This window comes from Bombina bombina, chromosome 4, assembly GCF_027579735.1.
Source record: "Bombina bombina isolate aBomBom1 chromosome 4, aBomBom1.pri, whole genome shotgun sequence".
Taxonomy (NCBI): Eukaryota; Metazoa; Chordata; class Amphibia; order Anura; family Bombinatoridae; genus Bombina; species Bombina bombina.
This window is the reverse complement of record NC_069502.1, coordinates 487,686,614-487,705,471: the sequence shown is the minus strand read 5'-3', so window position 1 is coordinate 487,705,471 and position 18,858 is coordinate 487,686,614. Positions and strand designations below refer to the sequence as shown.

General features: G+C 36.7%; 1 protein-coding gene across 9 annotated transcripts in view; it reads right to left on the bottom strand.

Annotated features, from left to right (window-relative positions):
- Positions 1-18,858, bottom strand: part of MLIP (muscular LMNA interacting protein) — an 868,816-nt gene that overhangs the window by 756,580 nt on the left and 93,378 nt on the right. For 6 of the 9 annotated variants that reach the window (XR_008402011.1, XR_008402012.1, XM_053710391.1 and 3 more), the window contains exon 2: positions 2,278-2,393. The exons of the other annotated variants lie outside the window; for them this stretch is intronic. The gene's annotated coding sequence lies outside the window, so the exon portion shown is untranslated. The remainder of the gene's footprint in view (positions 1-2,277; positions 2,394-18,858) is intronic. 9 annotated transcript variants of the gene reach the window in all.

The window sequence follows — 18,858 nt, the reverse complement described above, 5'->3', positions numbered from 1 at the left end:
GTTTATTGCGATCATTTAATTAAAGTAGGATCATCATTAGTTTACTGTGTTTGATTTTTTATTTATTTGCAATTATGTAAAGAGGAAAATATCTTCACAAATAGTTAATAATTATGAACTAGTTGAGATGACATATTAATAATGTATATAGATCTATAAATTCAAATGTATGTTTCAACCCACTCATAGAAATGCTACCTGAAGCAGCAAAACAATAAGAGGGAATCTGAGTTATTATTCCAAAGGATTCAATAATAATAGTCAAACAAAACAAGAAAAAAATGAAACAAAACCAAACAACAACAAGAAAATGCATGTAGCTGCTTGGTCACAAATAGGTATTGGATAGCACATTGCTTGCAGTGAATTGCTTTATGTGGTCTCTCAGTGTTGGACTTGGATATTTATGCATAGTTTAAGATAAGATAATTGACTGTCTTGGCAATAGCTAACAGCCTCAGGGATCATATGCTTTATGTTTCTGTGGCAGTCAAGTTTCCTATTTTATTTGCCTGCATTATTGATGCACAGTAGTCAGTCATATATTAAGGATGCTGGTTAACCTTTGTTAAATGTCTTTAGGTAAATATACTTTATTAACATACCCTACCTGAATCATGAAAGTTTAATTTTAACTAGACTGACCTTTAACACATGCATGAAAAAAACTTGAATGTCTTTAAAAAAAATAAACATGTTTTAATTGACTCATTATAGTAACATAGTAACATAGTAGATGAGGATGAAAAAAGACCGAAGTCCATCGAGTTTAACCTATACAAATCTAAAATATATACAAAAAGCTCCAGTTAATCTTAAATAACCCCACTAAAAGGTGACCAATTTAATACTAGCAATCATATCCATGAATTTTGTTTATAGACAGAAATGTATCCAAACAATTTTTAAATGTATCTAGGGTATTGGCATGCACTACCTCCTTTGGTAATGAGTTCCACAATTTTCTTGCTCTTACAGTGAAAAAACGTTTCTGTTGCAGGAGATTAAATTTTCTTTTCCTCCAACCTTAAATTGTGACCTCTGGTCACAAACAATTTTCTTGGAATAAACAGAGCTTCTGGCATCTCTGTGTATGGGCCTTGAATATATTTATATAAAGTAATCATGTCACCTCTTAAGCGCCTTTTTTTCAAAAGAAAACAGACCCAGTTTGGCTAGTCTCTCCTCATAGCTTAAATTTTCTATTCCCCTTATTATCTTTGTGGCCCTTCTCTGAACTTTTTCTAGTTCTGCAATATCTTTTTTTGCGATCGGTCCCCAGAACTGCACTCCATACTCAAGGTGAGGTCTTACCAGGGCTTTATATAGTGACAGAATTATGCTTTCCTCCCTTGAATCAATGCCTCTTTTAATACATGCTAGTATCTTATTAGCCTTTGAAGCTGCTGCCCTGCATTGTGCACCCATCTTTATCTTGTTATCTATTACTACCCCCAAATCCCTTTCCTCCTGTGTTTGGCTAAGTCTTGTCCCATTTAAATAATACCTTGCCTGCTTATTTTTACTTCCAAAATGTAGAACCTTGCATTTTCCCATATTAAATCTCATTTTCCATTTACCTGCCCATACTTCTAATTTTTGCAGGTGCCTTTGTAAAGAAAGTTCATCCTGCGCTGACCTAATGACCTTACTTAACTTAGTATCATCTGCAAAAATAGAGATGTCGCTATTTAATCCTTGCTCCAAGTCATTTATACAAATATTATAAAGAATGGGGCCCAGTACTGATCCCTGGGGTACTCCACTGATTACCTTTGTCCAATCTGAGTATAAAATAACATTTTCAGCTATTCCCTGTCCCTTAATTTTGTGCATTAATCTCTCATGTGGCACTGTATCAAACGCTTTTGCAAAATCTAAGTATATCACATCAACTGATTCCCCTTTATCTATATTTTTACTTACTTCCTCGTAGGATCTAATTACATTAGTTTGACATGATCTATTTCACATAAAACCATGCTGATTAGAACTCATAATCTTGTTTACACGAATATGCTCATCAATGTAATCCCTTATAATCCCTTCAAATATCTTCCCCACTATTGATGTCAGACTAACTGGTCTATAGCTTCCTGGATCATCCCTACTTCCCTTTTTGAAGAGTGGCACCACATCAGCTTTACGCCAATCCTGGGGTACCATGCCTGAGGATAATGAGTCTTGAAAAATTAAGAGTAGAGGTTTGTCTATATCAGTGCTAAGTTCCCTTATTACCCTTGGGTGTATTCCATCTGGGCCTGGAGTTTTATTTACCTTAATATTATCCAATTTGTTCCTGATATCCTCTATACATAACCCAGTTAATGGTATGGGCTGGCATGTTCTATTTTGTTCCAAAGTATCATCCAATGGTCCCTCTCTTGTGTATACTGAAGAAAAAAAAACTGGTTTAGTATCTCAGCCTTCTCCCTGTCACTGTTAATCATGCAACCCTCCACGCATTTTAATGTACCTATATTGTCTTTCTTAGATTTTTTGCTATTTATGTACTTAAAGAACCTTTTAGGGTTAGACTTAGAATCCTTTGCAATTAATTTTTCATTTTCAATTTTGACTAATTTCATTGCTTTTTTGCATGCTTTGTTACATTCCTTATAAATATGGAATTTTGAGTCTGTACTATTTTCTTTTAATAATTTAAATGCCCTACGTTTTTTCCTAATTTCTCTTAACACATTTATTTCAGCCACATTGGCTTGGATGTTTTATTTTTATAACCATATGGTATTTGTTGATATGTATATTTATTTAACAAAGTTTTAAATGTTTTCCATTTATCCTCTGTATTTTTATTACAGAATACTTTGTCCCAATTTATGTTATTTAATGATTTCCTTAAATCGTTGAATTTTGCTTTCTTAAAATTAAAAGTCTTGGTTAAACCTTTAAGACACTGCTTATGAAAAGAGATTTCAAATATGACCATGTTATGATCACTGTTACCCAAATGTTCTTTGACTTCTATGTTTGATATTATATCTGTATTATTTGATAGCACTAAATCCAATATAGCGTTACTCCTAGTTGGCTCCTCTATTAATTGTGACAAGAAGTTATCCCTGAGAACATTTAAAAATCTATCCCCCTTAGCTGAATTACTAGTTTCATTGGCCCAGTTTATATCAGGGTAGTTAAAATATCCCATAAGTACAGCACTGTCATTAGCAGTCTTACCTATATGCATTTGTAGTTTAGTTGTAGCATGTTCCTAGTAATATTTTTTTAGGATTTTTCCTCCACTCTTTATTTCCACCCACAGGGTCTCTACATTGTCGCCTGTATCAGAAATATATTCCCTTATTGTAGGTTTAAAGGGACATTAAACACTTGACTGCTAAAAATAATTCAAACTAACTTCTACTGTGTAATAATAAAAAACTGAGTACAGCTCTTTATGCTGTAACTTCAGCTTACACAAAACATTTCAAGAAAATTGTTTCTATTACTATACATATCTAGGGCTTAATGCAGCTATGTATGCCGCCATATTTTAACAGCACAGGAGTCACATGACACACACTTCATATCTCCCTAGAGTACCTATAATGTGTGCATATAAAAACACAGCAGCACTCAATGTTATGCAGACAGAGCTTGTCCTGCAGTTTATGTTATACATCTGTTACAGGAATAAAAGATTTTATTATTATATTTTTCTATGCAAACAAAGCTTACTTTTTCAAACGTTACCACTGACATTCCTAATGTGTGTGACTGTACATAGCACTCGGCAGGGTTATAAATGTAAATCATTCTCTTCTCTGAGTCTGACAAACCTCCGGTCTGGAGAGGGAGGGGCCGAGGGGGGAGAGAGAGCAGAGAGACTCTGTGAAGAAAATAGACTAAATAACTCATGCTGCAAATACTTTTTACTGGAGATTTGTTCTATGCAATATTTTATTTTCATACATCTACATCACATATATACAGTAATATACGTAATGCAGATGTATGAAAATGAAATATTGCATAGAACAAATCTCCAGTAAAAAGTATTTGCAGCATGAGTTATCTAGTCTATTTTCTTCACGGAGTCTCTCTGCTCTCTCTCCCCCCTCGGCCCCTCCCTCTCCAGACCGGAGATTGTAAGACTCAGAGAAGAGAATGATTTACATTTATAACCCTGCCGAGTGCTTTGTACAGTCACACACATTAGGAATGTCAGTGGTAACGTTTGAAAAAGTAAGCTTTGTTTGCATAGAAAAACATAATAATAAAATCTTTTATTCCTGTAACATATTTATAACATAAACTGCAGGACAAGCTCTGTCTGCATAACATTGAGTGCTGCTGCTGCTGTGTTTTTCATATGCACAAGTCACATGACTGCTGTGACCCAGTGTAACGTGCGTTCTAATATGGCACCTTACATGGGAGAATAATGCACCTTATTAGCATTCATCTTCAAATCGATTTTTTTCAACACTTAGGGGTAAGGTGAACAAATAAACTAGACAGTAGTGATTACTTGATTTTAATTCATAATAATACATACTTTTTAATGATTTTTATCAGGTGTTTAGTGACCCTTTAAGGTTAGGTTTAATATACATGCAGATTCCTCCACCCCTTTTATTATTCCTGTTCCTCCTAAATAAAGTATACCCCACTAAGTTAACTGCCCAGTCATGTGAATCATCCCACCAAGTTTCAGTTATACTGATAACATCAGAGTCCTCTTCTGCAACTAAAAGTTCCAGCTCCCCCATTTTACCTGTCATGCTTCCTGCATTTGTTGCCATACATGTAATGTTCATGTGCTTTCTGCTGATACTTGGTGTACTTTCCTCCATACTTTCTAATGTGACATTATGAACTGAAACATAAATTTTAATTGAAAAGCTGTACTTGAAAATGTAATTCTTGTATTCAAGTCAAAGGGGCCAAATTATCAAGCTCAGAATGGAGCTTGATGACCCTGTTTTCGCGCGAGCATTCAGGCTCACCGGAAACAGCAGTTATGAAGCAGCGGTCTTAAGACCGCTGCTCCATCTGATCCATAACTGGTCCGCCTGCTCTGAGGCTGCGGACATCAATCCACCCAATCCTATATGATCGGACTGATTGACACCCCCTGCTGGCAGCCGATTGGCCACGAATCTTCAGGGGTGGCATTGCACAAGCAGTTCACAAGAACTGCTTGTGCAATGATAAATTCCGACAGCGTATGCTGAGTGGATCATGTCGGACAGACCGATGATAAATCGGCCCCAAAATGTGCTTTCAAAAGGTTCAAGGTGTCAAATTTGAAGTCAGTCATATATTAAGGATGCTGGTTACCCTTTGTTAAATGTCTTTAGGTAAATGTACTTTATTAACTCTTGGATGACCCTCACAATTGGCTAATTATTTCAGCTAAACAAGGGCATTTAAAAATTTATTATAATTTTTTTTGCTCTATCCACCAATAACTCAGAGATAGTTGTCATTTACAGCCAGTGAGGATTATTGGGAAATATTTAACCAATACTGCAGTATTAGTTTAAATTTAAATCTAAACAGCTTTTACTAAATTGTCATTAGAAAATAGATTTTGGCATTTGCAAATGTTGCAATGTTTGTGCAGGAAACTTACAACAGCAAATTAAAATTATTTTATATTTCTTTAAGCTCAGACAAAGCTCTTAAAGAACATTTACTGAACATACATATCTTGTTTGTGAACACATTTAACCCGTATATAAGATGGACTCAATACGCAGTATCATTAGGAAATGGGAAACTGCTATGCATTTTATCATGAGTCAAGATAGATTATACAACAGCGCCATTTGTAATCTAGCCCTAAATGAGTGCCCACTTTCATTGCTCTTGTATTATCAGGGGATGTGTTTTAGTATATGTTAGCTAAGGGACACATCCGCATGACACCGGTGGCAGGCTTGTGACTAAATCCTATGTGGAAATATAGCACTACTACCTAGTACCATATACTCCCCTGTCGACGGTCAGCTGTTCAGGGTTACAATGAGTATCACATAGGTCTGAAAAACATTTTCAACAAAGAATCTGGAGCATCTCAATCCTTTAACTTCTTGTGGAGGCAAAACTCAGGCCTAGATTTAGAGTTGGGCGGTAGCCATCAAAACCAGCGTTAGAGGCTCCTAACGCTGGTTTTTACTGCCCGCTGGTATTTGGAGTCAGTCAGGAAAGGGTCTAACGCTCACTTTGCAGCCACGACTTTTCCATGCCGCAGATCCCCCTACGCCATTTGCGTATCCTATCTTTTCAATGGGATCTTCCTAACGCCGGTATTTAGAGTCTTGGCTGAAGTGGGCGTTAGAAATCTAACGACAAAACTCCAGCCGCAGAAAAAAGTCAGTAGTTAAGAGCTTTCTGGGCTAACGCCGGTTTATAAAGCTCTTAACTACTGTGCTCTAAAGTACACTAACACCCATAAACTACCTATGTACCCCTAAACCGAGGTCCCCCCACATCGCCGCCACTCTATTAAAATTTTTTAATTCCTAATCTGCCGACCGCACACCGCTGCCACCTACGTTATCCCTATGAACCCCTAATCTGCTGCCCCTAACACCGCCAACCCCTATATTATATTTATTAACCCCTAATATGCCGCCCCCACTATCGCTGACACCTGCATTTTATTATTAACCCCTAATCTGCCGCTCTGTACACCGCCGCAACCTACATTATCCCTATGTACCCCTAATCTGCTGCCCCTAACACCGCCAACCACTATATTATATTTATTAACCCCTAATATGCCGCCCCCAACATCGCCGCTACCTACCTACACTTAATCTAAAGATTAACCCCTAATCTGCCGACCGGACCCCACCGCTACTATAATAAATGTATTAACCACTAATCCGCCTCACTCCCGCCTCAATAACCCTATAATAAATAGTACAGGGAGTGCAGAATTATTAGGCAAATGAGTATTTTGACCACAACATCCTATTTATGCATGTTGTATTACTCCAAGCTGTATAGGCTTGAAAGCCTACTACCAATTAAGCATATTAGGGGATGTGCATCTCTGTAATGAGAACGGGTGTGGTCTAATGACAACAACACCCTATATTAGGTGTGCATAATTATTAGGCAACTTCCTTTCCTTTGGCAAAATGGGTCAAAAGAAGGACTTGACAGGCTCAGAAAAGTCAAAAATAGTGAGATATCTTGCAGAGGGATGCAGCACTCTTAAAATTGCAAAGCTTCTGAAGCGTGATCATCGAACAATCAAACGTTTCATTCAAAATAGTCAACAGGGTCGCAAGAAGCGTGTGGAAAAACCAAGGCGCAAAATAACTGCCCATGAACTGAGACAAGTCAAGCGTGCAGCTGCCAAGATGCCACTTGCCACCAGTTTGGCCATATTTCAGAGCTGCAACATCACTGGAGTGCCCAAAAGCACAAGGTGTGCAATACTCAGAGACATGGCCAAGGTAAGAAAGGCTGAAAGACGACCACCACTGAACAAGACACACAAGCTGAAACGTCAAGACTGGGCCAAGAAATATCTCAAGACTGATTTTTCTAAGGTTTTATGGACTGATGAAATGAGAGTGAGTCTTGATGGGCCAGATGGATGGGCCCGTGGCTGGATTGGTAAAGGGCAGAGAGCTCCAGTCCGACTCAGACGCCAGCAAGGTGGAGGTGGAGTACTGGTTTGGGCTGGTATCATTAAAGATGAGCTTGTGGGGCCTTTTCGGGTTGAGGATGGAGTCAAGCTCAACTCCCAGTCCTACTGCCAGTTTCTGGAAGACACCTTCTTCAAGCAGTGGTACAGGAAGAAGTCTGCATCCTTCAAGAAAAACATGATTTTCATGCAGGACAATGCTCCATCACACGCGTCCAAGTATTCCACAGCATGGCTTGCAAGAAAGGGTATAAAAGAAGAAAATCTAATGACATGGCCTCCTTGTTCACCTGATCTGAACACCATTGAGAACCTGTGGTCCATCATCAAATGTGAGATTTACAAGGAGTGAAAACAGTACACCTCTCTGAACAGTGTCTGGGAGGCTGTGGTTGCTGCTGCATGCAATGTTGATGGTGAACAGATCAAAACACTGACAGAATCCATGGATGGCAGGCTTTTAAGTGTCCTTGCAAAGAAAGGTGGCTATATTGGTCACTGATTTGTTTTTGTTTTGTTTTTGAATGTCAGAAATGTATATTTGTGATTGTTGAGATGTTATATTGGTTTCACTGGTAAAAATAAATAATTGAAATGGGTATATATTTGTTTTTTGTTAAGTTGCCTAATAATTATGCACAGTAATAGTCACCTGCACACACAGATATCCCCCTAAAATAGCTATAACTAAAAACAAACTAAAAACTACTTCATAAAACTATTCAGCTTTGATATTAATGAGTTTTTTGGGTTCATTGAGAACATGGTTGGTGTTCAATAATAAAATTAATCCTCAAAAATACAACTTGCCTAATAATTCTGCACTCCCTGTATTAACCCCTAATCTGCTCTCCCTAACATCGCCGACACCTAACTTCAAGTATTAAACCCTAATCTGCCGACCGGAGCTCACCGCTACTCTAATACATTTTTTAACCCCTAAAGCTAATTCTAACCCTAACCCTAACACCCCCCTAAATTAAATATAATTTTATTCTAACGAAATAAATGAACTCTTATTAAATAAATTATTCCTATTTAAATCTAAATACTTACCTGTAAAATAAACCCTAATATAGCTACAATATAAATAATAATTATATTGTAGCTATTTTAGGATTAATATTTATTTTACAGGCAACTTTGTATTTATTTTAACGAGGTACAATAGCTATTAAATAGTTAATAACGATTTAATAGCTACCTAGTTAAAATAATTACAAAATTACCTGTAAAATAAATCCTAACCTAAGTTACAATTAAACCTAACACTACACTATCAATAAATAAATTAAATAAACTACCTACAATTATCTACAATTAAACCTAACACTACACTATCAATAAATTAATTAAATAAAATACCTACAAATAAATACAATGAAATAAACTAACTAAAGTACAAAAAATAAAAAAATATTTACAAACATTAGAAAAATATTACAACAATTTAAGCTAATTACACCTACTCTAAGCCCCCTAATAAAATAACAAAGCCCCCCAAAATAAAAAAAATGCCCTACCCTATTCTAAAATTAAAATAGAAAAGCTCTTTTAATACTTGAAGTTAGGTGTCGGCGATGTTAGGGAGAGCAGATTAGGGGTTAATACTATTTATTATAGGGTTATTGAGGCGGGAGTGAGGCGGATTAGGGGTTAATACATTTATTATATTGGCGGTGCGGTCCGGTAGGCAGATTAGGGGTTAATAAGTGTAGGTAGGTAGCAGCGACGTTGGGGGCAGCATATTAGGGGTTAATAAATATAATATAGGGGTCGGCGGTGTTAGGGGCAGCAGATTAGGGGTACATAGGGATAATGTAGGTTGCGGCGGTGTACGGAGCGGCAGATTAGGGGTTAATAATAAAATGCAGGTGTCAGCGATAGCGGGGGTGGCAGATTAGGGGTTAATAAGTGTAAGGTTTGGGGTGTTTAGACTTGGGGTTCATGTTAGGGTGTTAGGTGCAGACTTAGGGAGTGTTTCCCCATAGGAAACAATGTAGCTGCGTTAGGAGCTGAACGCTGCTTTTTTGCAGGTGTTAGGTTTTTTTTCAGCTCAAACAGCCCCATTGTTTCCTATGGGGAAATCGTGCACGAGCACGTTTTTGAAGCTGGCCGCGTCCGTAAGCACCGCTGGAATTTAGAGTTGCAGTGGCGGTAAATATGCTCTACGCTCCCTTTTTGGAGCCTAACGCATTCTGTGAACTCTAAATACCAGCGGTATTTAAAAGGTGCGGGAGAAAAAAAGCCAGCGTAGCTAACGCACCCCTTTGGCCGCAGAACTCTAAATCTAGCCGTAAGACTGCAATATACAACAAGGTGGGAGGGATTTAGAGCTCTTTGTTTTATAGGTATCTTTGTCTCCTAGTGCCATCAAGTCTCATTGACTCTCATCACCTTATGAATGAAAACCTTTTCGATAATTTTAAAATGGAAATCAAAGTCAAAATTAAACTTTCATGGTTCAGATAAAGCATGCAACTGTATGTTACTTTAAATTTACTTCTAATACTAAATGTACTTCTATTACTAAATGTACTATTGTTTTCTTAGTTGAAAAACACACCTAGATAGGTCCAGAAGCAGCAATGTAGTGTTTGGTAGCTACTCACATATGCATCTTTTTATTGGATGACCAGTGTTCAGTTTGCACCCAGTAGTGGATTGCTGCTCTGGAGCTAGCTTTGACTATGTATGTAACCCCTTTTGCAGGAGATAAACATATTAGTTATATGCAAGCAATACTGACATAATAAAATGATCTAACACATGAAAGCCTTTTCTTTTTACATGTATATGTCCCCTTTAGTGCTCTCAAAAGTACTGTATATGTATACTGATTACCAACTTGGCATGTAAGCTAAAGTTGGGCATCTGTGTGTGTGTGTGTGTGTATATGTATGTGTGTATGTATGTGTGTATGTATGTATGTGTATTTATGTATGTGTGTGTGCGGGTGTATGTGTGTGTATGTATGTATGTGTGTGTGTGTGTATGTATGTATGTGTGTGTATGTATGTATGTGTGTGTATGTATGTGTGTGTATGCATGTATGTATGTGTATATGTGTGTGTGTGTATGTGTGTATGTATGTATGTGTGTGTGTGTGTGTGTATGTATGTGTGTGTGTATGTATGTATGTATGTGTATGTGTGTATGTATGTGTGTGTATTTATGTATGTATGTATGTGTGTGTATGTTGTATGTATGTGTATGTGTGTGGGTGTGTATGTATGTGTGTATGTATGTATGTATGTATGTATGTATGTGTATGTATGTATGTGTGTATGTATGTATGTGTGTGTGTATGTATGTGTGTATGTATGTATGTATGTGTATGTGTGTGTGTATGTATGTATGTATGTATGTATGTATGTATGTGTGTGTATGTTTTATGTATGTGTGTGTGTGTGTGTGTATGTATGTGTATGTGTGTGTGTGTGTGTGTGTGTGTATGTATGCATGTATGTGTATGCATGCATGTTTGTGTGTGTGTGTGTATGTGTGCATATGTGTGTGTGTTTGTATGTATGTGTGTGTGTGTGTGTGTTTGTATGTATGTGTGTGTGTGTGTGTGTTTGTATGTATGTGTGTGTGTATGTGTGCATATGTGTGTGTGTTTGTATGTATGTGTGTGTGTGTGTGTTTGCATACCTGGCTGGTCATCCCACCATGCATTTGTACTTTTGCCTTCTGTCTGAAGTATTAGGCACCCATTAGATAGAAGAAAGACAAGCTGAAGAACAGATGCACACTGGTTACTTTTCTATGGGAAGTGTGATACAGCATCTAATTGTTGTACCGCCGGCTGACTGTGAAGTTAAAAAGGCTATGAGGCATATTTATTAAATGTCTGTCGGACCTGATCCAACAGTGCAGATCAGGTCCGACAGACATCGCAGAATGCGGAGAGCAATATGCTCTCCGTATTCAGCATTGCCCCAGCAGCTCTTGTGAGCTACTGGTGCAACGCCGCCCCCTGCAGACTCGTGGCCAATCGGCCGCCAGCAGGGGGTGTCAATCAACCCGATCGTACTCGATCAGGTTGAATTCCGGCAATTCCTGTCCGCCTGCTCATGTGACTGCTGCTTCATAACTGCTGGTTCTGGCGAGTCTGAAAACTCGAAGGTTGGGGGGAAGAGAACTGGCACTAGATGCAGTATAGATTAGTGGAATATAAGGATTTTTAATCCGGTGCTAACCCCACAAAAATATATAACTTAACAAGTAAAGGTAAGAAAACCTCAAGAGTGGGGTTTTTAAAAGCACTCATTCCTACTATCAGTTATAGTTAAAACATTGAATTTTTATTAAGTATAGGTTAAAAAGAAATTTTAACACCAGGACCTTATTATAAGATAATACCCAAATAACTTAATATCATCTTGCCCCCCTGTTTCCTGGCTGATAACTGCTCCCTTGGCTTCAGGTGACAGAGACAAGAGACAACTAAGAAAATAAAACCAAATAGTGCACCAAGGTGCTTACTTTAAACACAAACGTGTTTCGGCTGTTAATAGTAGCCTTTTTCAATGTGGCTAGACAAGCCGAGGCCCGGGTGCCACCCCTTCTTATAGCAATCTACTACCGGTTCGCCAGCCAATCACAAACTTCAATCGGGACCTCCCTGTTGAGCACCAATGACTGTGTTACAGGCATGGGCGTATACGTTATAGAGGATCTGATTGGCTTGTACATCTAATACTGAGAGTGACTAACGTGTAGTGTCTTTGCGATGCAAATCTCAACATCCATCCGTCTATTCGTTATATGCAATATGTGTCTCTTATGTCGCTTATTACTGGAAACACCCAAGTATACAGATTGTTAGCCCTCACTTAGTATATAGCGTAATTTCATTATCGATGCACATATAGTTCAAGTCAGCTGTATTAAAGCGGAGTGGTGTTTTTGCTATGTGTATTTACATTTCTTCATCATCCTTGCTTGACCTGAAGTTCCTACATCTTTCATATTCGGTCTGGTTATATGTTAATCGTTATGTGCATATGGATTCAAATGACCGTAAATTAGAGATTAGAGGATTCCATTCTGACAGCTATCACTAGTGTTCTTGGTAGGTGATCTATCATCTTTAATCATAAATGTAATTGAAAGCTGAAAACTATATTCATAAACATCCATTACTTATGATCAATACGCTAGAGAGACATGTACAATCTGATAACAGGTAAACAACTTTTTATAGTGTTAATAATCATGGGCTCGTTTTTTATATAATTTGACATTTTTGTTAGTCGATTTCTTTATAAACTGGCAGTATTCCCATCAATAAAGGTAACCCTTATTCACTATGTCATTAAGCATAGTCGCTTAAAGAACACATGTTAGTTCATATCTGTCAGCGCTTTTCTCATATATATTGGTTGAAACCTAAATTGTTCTTATAATACAGATGTATTTGTTCGCAATCTTAGGTATAACCAGTGAGAAAAATGAACCCAATTGGTACCACCGAATTAGTATGACAAAACATATTTGTGTGGTATACCGTTAGAGAAACAATATGTGCAGTTCATGTGTAGTGAAATGGGTAAAACCTAAGTCCCATCTTATTGACATTATATTTGAAAGGCAGCTGGAGTAGTGTTAAATATGCTACGGGCAGCACGGAGACTATTATTTCATTCTATATATATACCAACAAACTATCCACCATTAATCAAATCTGTTATAACTTCTCATTGTGTAACAAAAATTCCTCTTTTTGGTGTGATTAAAATTGTGTTACCTTTAGAGTCACACATGAATATAATAATGGGTAGATATTTGTTAGTTTTACAGTAAAATAGAAAGGAAATACACTCAGATCTAGATAAATATCAAATAACTCAAAGTGAGAGGGCCGAAATATGGTCTAACAGAAATACCCAATAATTGTTGTCTTCGTTCATTCCGTGTGGGGTAACTGAATTTAGCCTAAAGATCCAACCTGTTTCTTTTTGTAATAGAACATGTTCAGTACTGCCACCTCTAATACCTGGTTTAACTCTTTCCAGGCCCCAGCACTTAAAAGAGGTGGTTTTGCCAGCATGTTGCAACAAAAAGTGTTTTGCCACACTTGTAATTTGTTTACCATCTTTTTGGTCTTTGTGGGCATTGCGTATGTTACTTAAATGTTCTGTGGTTCTGGTAATCAGTTTACGAGTGGTCATGCCTGTGTAGATTAAATTACATGAACAAGAAAAACAATAGATTACATTGTCACTCTGACAGTTAATATTTGTTTTAATTTTCCATTTTTTGGAGAACAAGACACCCCCAAACCAGACGACAGGTCCGCTTCAGTCAAAAACCACAACCCCACAAAAACCAACCATACAAAAAGAAATAGATAATAATGATCCAGATGATAATCTAAATATTATTAATCTATCAAATAAAGTACTTACCCCTATACATATATCTGCGCTAAAGAAAGGTTTATCCTTTGTACCCTCTAACCATATTAAGTTTGAGGCCATTAAAGACACTCATCTTTTTGTTAGGAAAGTTCTATTAAGAAAGTATTTCTCGAATACAGAAGATCCCAATACTTTGTCCCCTGCTGACCAAACAGCTCTAAATGATTTAATAGCCTTACTGGAAGAAGATGAAAATGTGACTAATGAGAATATGGGCCAACCTAACACTGATAACTGGCGAGAGATATTAAAAATGAAGTCTCAATTTGTTCCCCCTAGTCACATTTCACCACAAGCTATTAAGTTTTTAAATTTAGTTTGTAATGACATTCTAACCATTAATGACAATGATTATTGTACTGTTAATATGAGCAAACCTGAAATAGAGGCATTACAAGAAATGACCAAATGGACAGACGTTCAAATAAAAAACAGCTACAAAGGGGGCAACATAGTAATCTGGCCTACCTCAATGTACATAGAGGAAGCCATGAAACAACTACGTAATAATACCAATTATAAAAAATTATTTGGCAACCCGACAGAAAACTTTCTTGAACTATATAAAAAACTTATTGACACAGCTTTGGCTGACAAAATTATTGACCAAAAAGAACACAAATATCTAACTGTAAATAATCCTAGAGTAGCTAAGATGTACCTATTGCCTAAGATCCATAAAAATATTTCCTGCTCAAATAGGGTCACTCACTGAAAAGGCTAGTAAATATGTTGATGCCAGATTGAGAAAAATAGTGGATGCATTACCATCATATATGAGAGACACGATGCATATCCTAAATAAGATGCAAAACATCAAAATGACACAACATTCCATACTAGTAACTTGTGACGTTGAGTCCCTGTATACGAGCATTACAACTGAGTGGGGTATCAGAGCAGTAGCTCATTTTTTACAAAAGGAAAAATATATGGACCAACTAACAAAAGACTTTGTCATCAGACTACTCAAGTTTGTATTGACACACAACTACATTGTGTTTGATGATAACTTAATTCTTCAAGTTTGCGGTACCGCAATGGAAACATCCTGTGCACCGACTTATGCAAATATATACCTGGGCTGGTGGGAAGAGATGATTGTGTTCAATGACAATCTGAACCAATATATACAATATATCTCCCACTGGTCCAGGTGTATAGATGATATTTTCCTCATATGGGAGGGTCCGATAGAAATATTGGAAGAGCTTTTCAAGTTACTTAATGATAATCCCTTTGGGTTATACTTCACATATAATGTGAGTACTGAGAAAGTTGAATTCCTTGATTTAAAGGGACCGTCAACCATAGAATTGTTATTGTTTTAAAAGATAGATAATCCCTTTATTGCTCATTCCCCAGTTTTGCATAACCAACACAGTTATATTAATATACTGTTTACCTTTGTGATTACCTTGTATCTAGGAACCTTCTTCCAGCCCCCTGGTCACATGACTGTGACTGTTTATTATCTATTGTCTTAAATTTAGCATTGTGTTGTGCTAGATCTTAAATAACTTTATGTGCCTGAACACAGTGTTATCTATATGGCCCACGTGTACTTTCTGTCTCTTTGTGTTGACAAGAGATTTATAAAGCATGTGATAAGAGGCAGCCCTCAAAGGCTTAGAAATTAGCATATGAGCCTACCTATGTTTAGTTTAAACTAAGAATACCAAGAGAAAAAAGCAAATTTGATGATAAAAGTAAATTGGAAAGTCGATTAAAATTAAAAGTCCTATCTGAATAATGAAAGTTTAATTTATACTTGACTATCCCTTTAACTATTTCCAAGTGTGATAAAAAATTGGTGACAGAGACATACAGAAAAGCTACTGCAACTAATAATATCTTACATGCAGAAAGTAATCACCATCCATCCACGATAAATAGCCTCCCCTATGGAGAATATCTGAGAATAAGGAGAAACTGCACAGACATCTCCTCATCTTCCCGCATTGGAACTAAAAGAAAGACTACTAAAAAGAGGCTACTCTAGGAAATCATTAGCCAAAGCTTACAACAAAGCACTAAAGAAAAATAGACAAGAACTACTCAAACCTAACAAAAAATGTGACTCAGAATCCAACGCCATTAGATTTATATCGACCTACAATAAACAGAGTGACAAAGTGAGTTCAATTGTCAAAAAATATTGGCATATATTACAAAGTGATGAAAGCCTAAAAAAACTATTACCAGAGAGACCTTCTTTCACTTTTAGACAAGGTAGAAACTTAATGGACAATCTTACCACAAGGCACTTTGACAGAAACAGAAATAAAAAACCAATATATCAAGGATCCACCCCGTGTCGTCACTGTAAAACATGTTCTCCAAAAAATGGAAAATTAAAACACATATTAACTGTCAGTGTGACAATGTAATCTATTGTTTATCTTGTTCATGTAATTTAATTTACACAGGCATGACCACTCGTAAACTGAGTACCAGAATCACAGAACATTTAAGTAACATACGCAATGCCCACAAAGACCAAAAAGATGGTAAACAAATTACAAATGTGACAAAACACTTTTTGTTGCAACATGCTGGCAAAACCACTTCTTTTAAGGGCTCCATGTACTAAGCAGTCAGCGAGCTACCCGCAACAAATCTTGCGTCAAAACTCGCAAACTGATATGTACAAAGTCGTCAACTATGTTCAAACTCGCATCTTTAAAATTGCGAGCGTACTTATCCGCCAAACCTCGCTACCTCTCCATTTTTCACTGTAATTAGACACATTTGACCACCAACTCGCCAAAAACGAATGTACTAAAAAATCTATTTGTCCGCTCGCTACAATTTCCACTCCCACCTCGTTATTTTTGCCTCGCCACCTTTTAGGTGGCGGGCAAGGTACAAAACAATAGGAAAGTCAATCTAGACGCCAGTCTAGACATATATAAAAGGCAGTAATATCAGCATTGTACAGCATAACTGGCGTCTAATTTGTCTCTCATTTCCATGTACATAAATTGCGCCAAATTTGTCGACTGTAATTAAAGAGTAATCTATATTTTAAATTTGTATTGTATAGTTGTCAATCTTTATAATTATTTTTATATTAATATTTATATATTATCAGATCCAGATGAAGCCATATCCAAATTGTAAATAAATATTACAAAAATAACGCTCTGTTATCACTCTTCAAAAAATTTAGAACAATAATAAAGTTGTTTAGATAAGTTGAACTTTTATAGGAGCAAAATTCTATTCCCACGACTACTATGATGTTCGTGACACCTTGCATGTCACGTGTTAATAATTGGCCAGACAATTCAACTGAAAGTTAAGTACATCAGCTTAGTCGCGGCGAGCGAGACGTCAAATTTATCAATATTCCGCCACTGCTCGCTGCGGGCTAGACTTGTCTATTTATTGGGGGATTATTAGTACATAGTGACAGCGGACACCATTTCGCCCGCGGCGAGTAACGGCGAGTTTATCCGCGTCTAAAATGACGGATGAATTGACGGCTTAGTACATGGAGCCCTAAGTGCTGGGGCCTGGAAAGAGTTAAGCCAGGTATTAGAGGTGGCAATACTGAAAATGTTCTATTACAAAAAGAAACAGATTGGATCTTTAGGCTAAATTCAGTTACCCCACACAGAATGAACGAAGCCAACAATTATTGGGTATAAGACCATATTTTGGCCCTCTCACTTTGAGTTATTTGATATTTATCTAGATCTGAGTGTATTTCCTTTCTATTTTACTGTAAAACTAACAAATATCTACCCATTATTATATTCATGTGTGACTCTAAAGGTAACATAATTTTAATCACACCAAAAAGAGGATTTTTTGTTACACAATGAGAAGTTATAACAGATTTGATTAATGGTGGATAGTTTGTTGGTATATATATAGAATGAAATAATAGTCCCATAGCATATTTAACACTACTCCAGCTGCCTTTCAAATATAATGTCAATAAGATGGGAATTAGAGAAACAATATGTGCAGTTCATGTGTAGTGAAATGGGTAAAACCTAACGGTATACCACACAAATATGTATTTTCATACTAATTCGGTGGTACCAATAGGGTTCATTTTTCTCACTGGTTATACCTAAGATTGCGAACAAATACATCTGTATTATAAGAACAATTTAGGTTTCAACCAATATATATGAGAAAAGCGCTGACAGATATGAGCTAACATGTGTTCTTTAAGCGATTATGCTTAATGACATAGTGAATAAGGGTTACGTTTATTGATGGGAATACTGCCAGTTTATAAAGAAATCGACTAACAAAAATGTCAAATTATATCAGAAACGAACCCATGATTATTAACACTATAAAAAGTTGTTTACCTGTTATCAGATTGTACATGTCTCTCTAGCGTATTGATCATAAGTAATGGATGTTTATGAATATAGTTTGCAGCTTTCAATTAAATTTATGATTAAAGATGATAGATCACCTACCAAGAACACTAGTGATAGCTGTCAGAATGGAATCCTCTAATCTCTAATTTACGGTATAATCCATATGCACATAGCGATTAACATATAACCAGACCGAATATGAAAGATGTAGGAACTTCAGGTCAAGCAAGGATGATGAAGAAATGTAAATACACATAGCAAAAACACCACTCCGCTTTAATACAGCTGACTTGAACTATATGTGCATCGATAATGAAATTACGCTATATACTAAGTGAGGGCTAACAATCTGTATACTTGGGTGTTTCCAGTAATAAGCGACATAAGAGACACATATAGCATATAACGAATAGACGGATGGATGTTGAGATTTGCATCGCAAAGACACTACACGTTA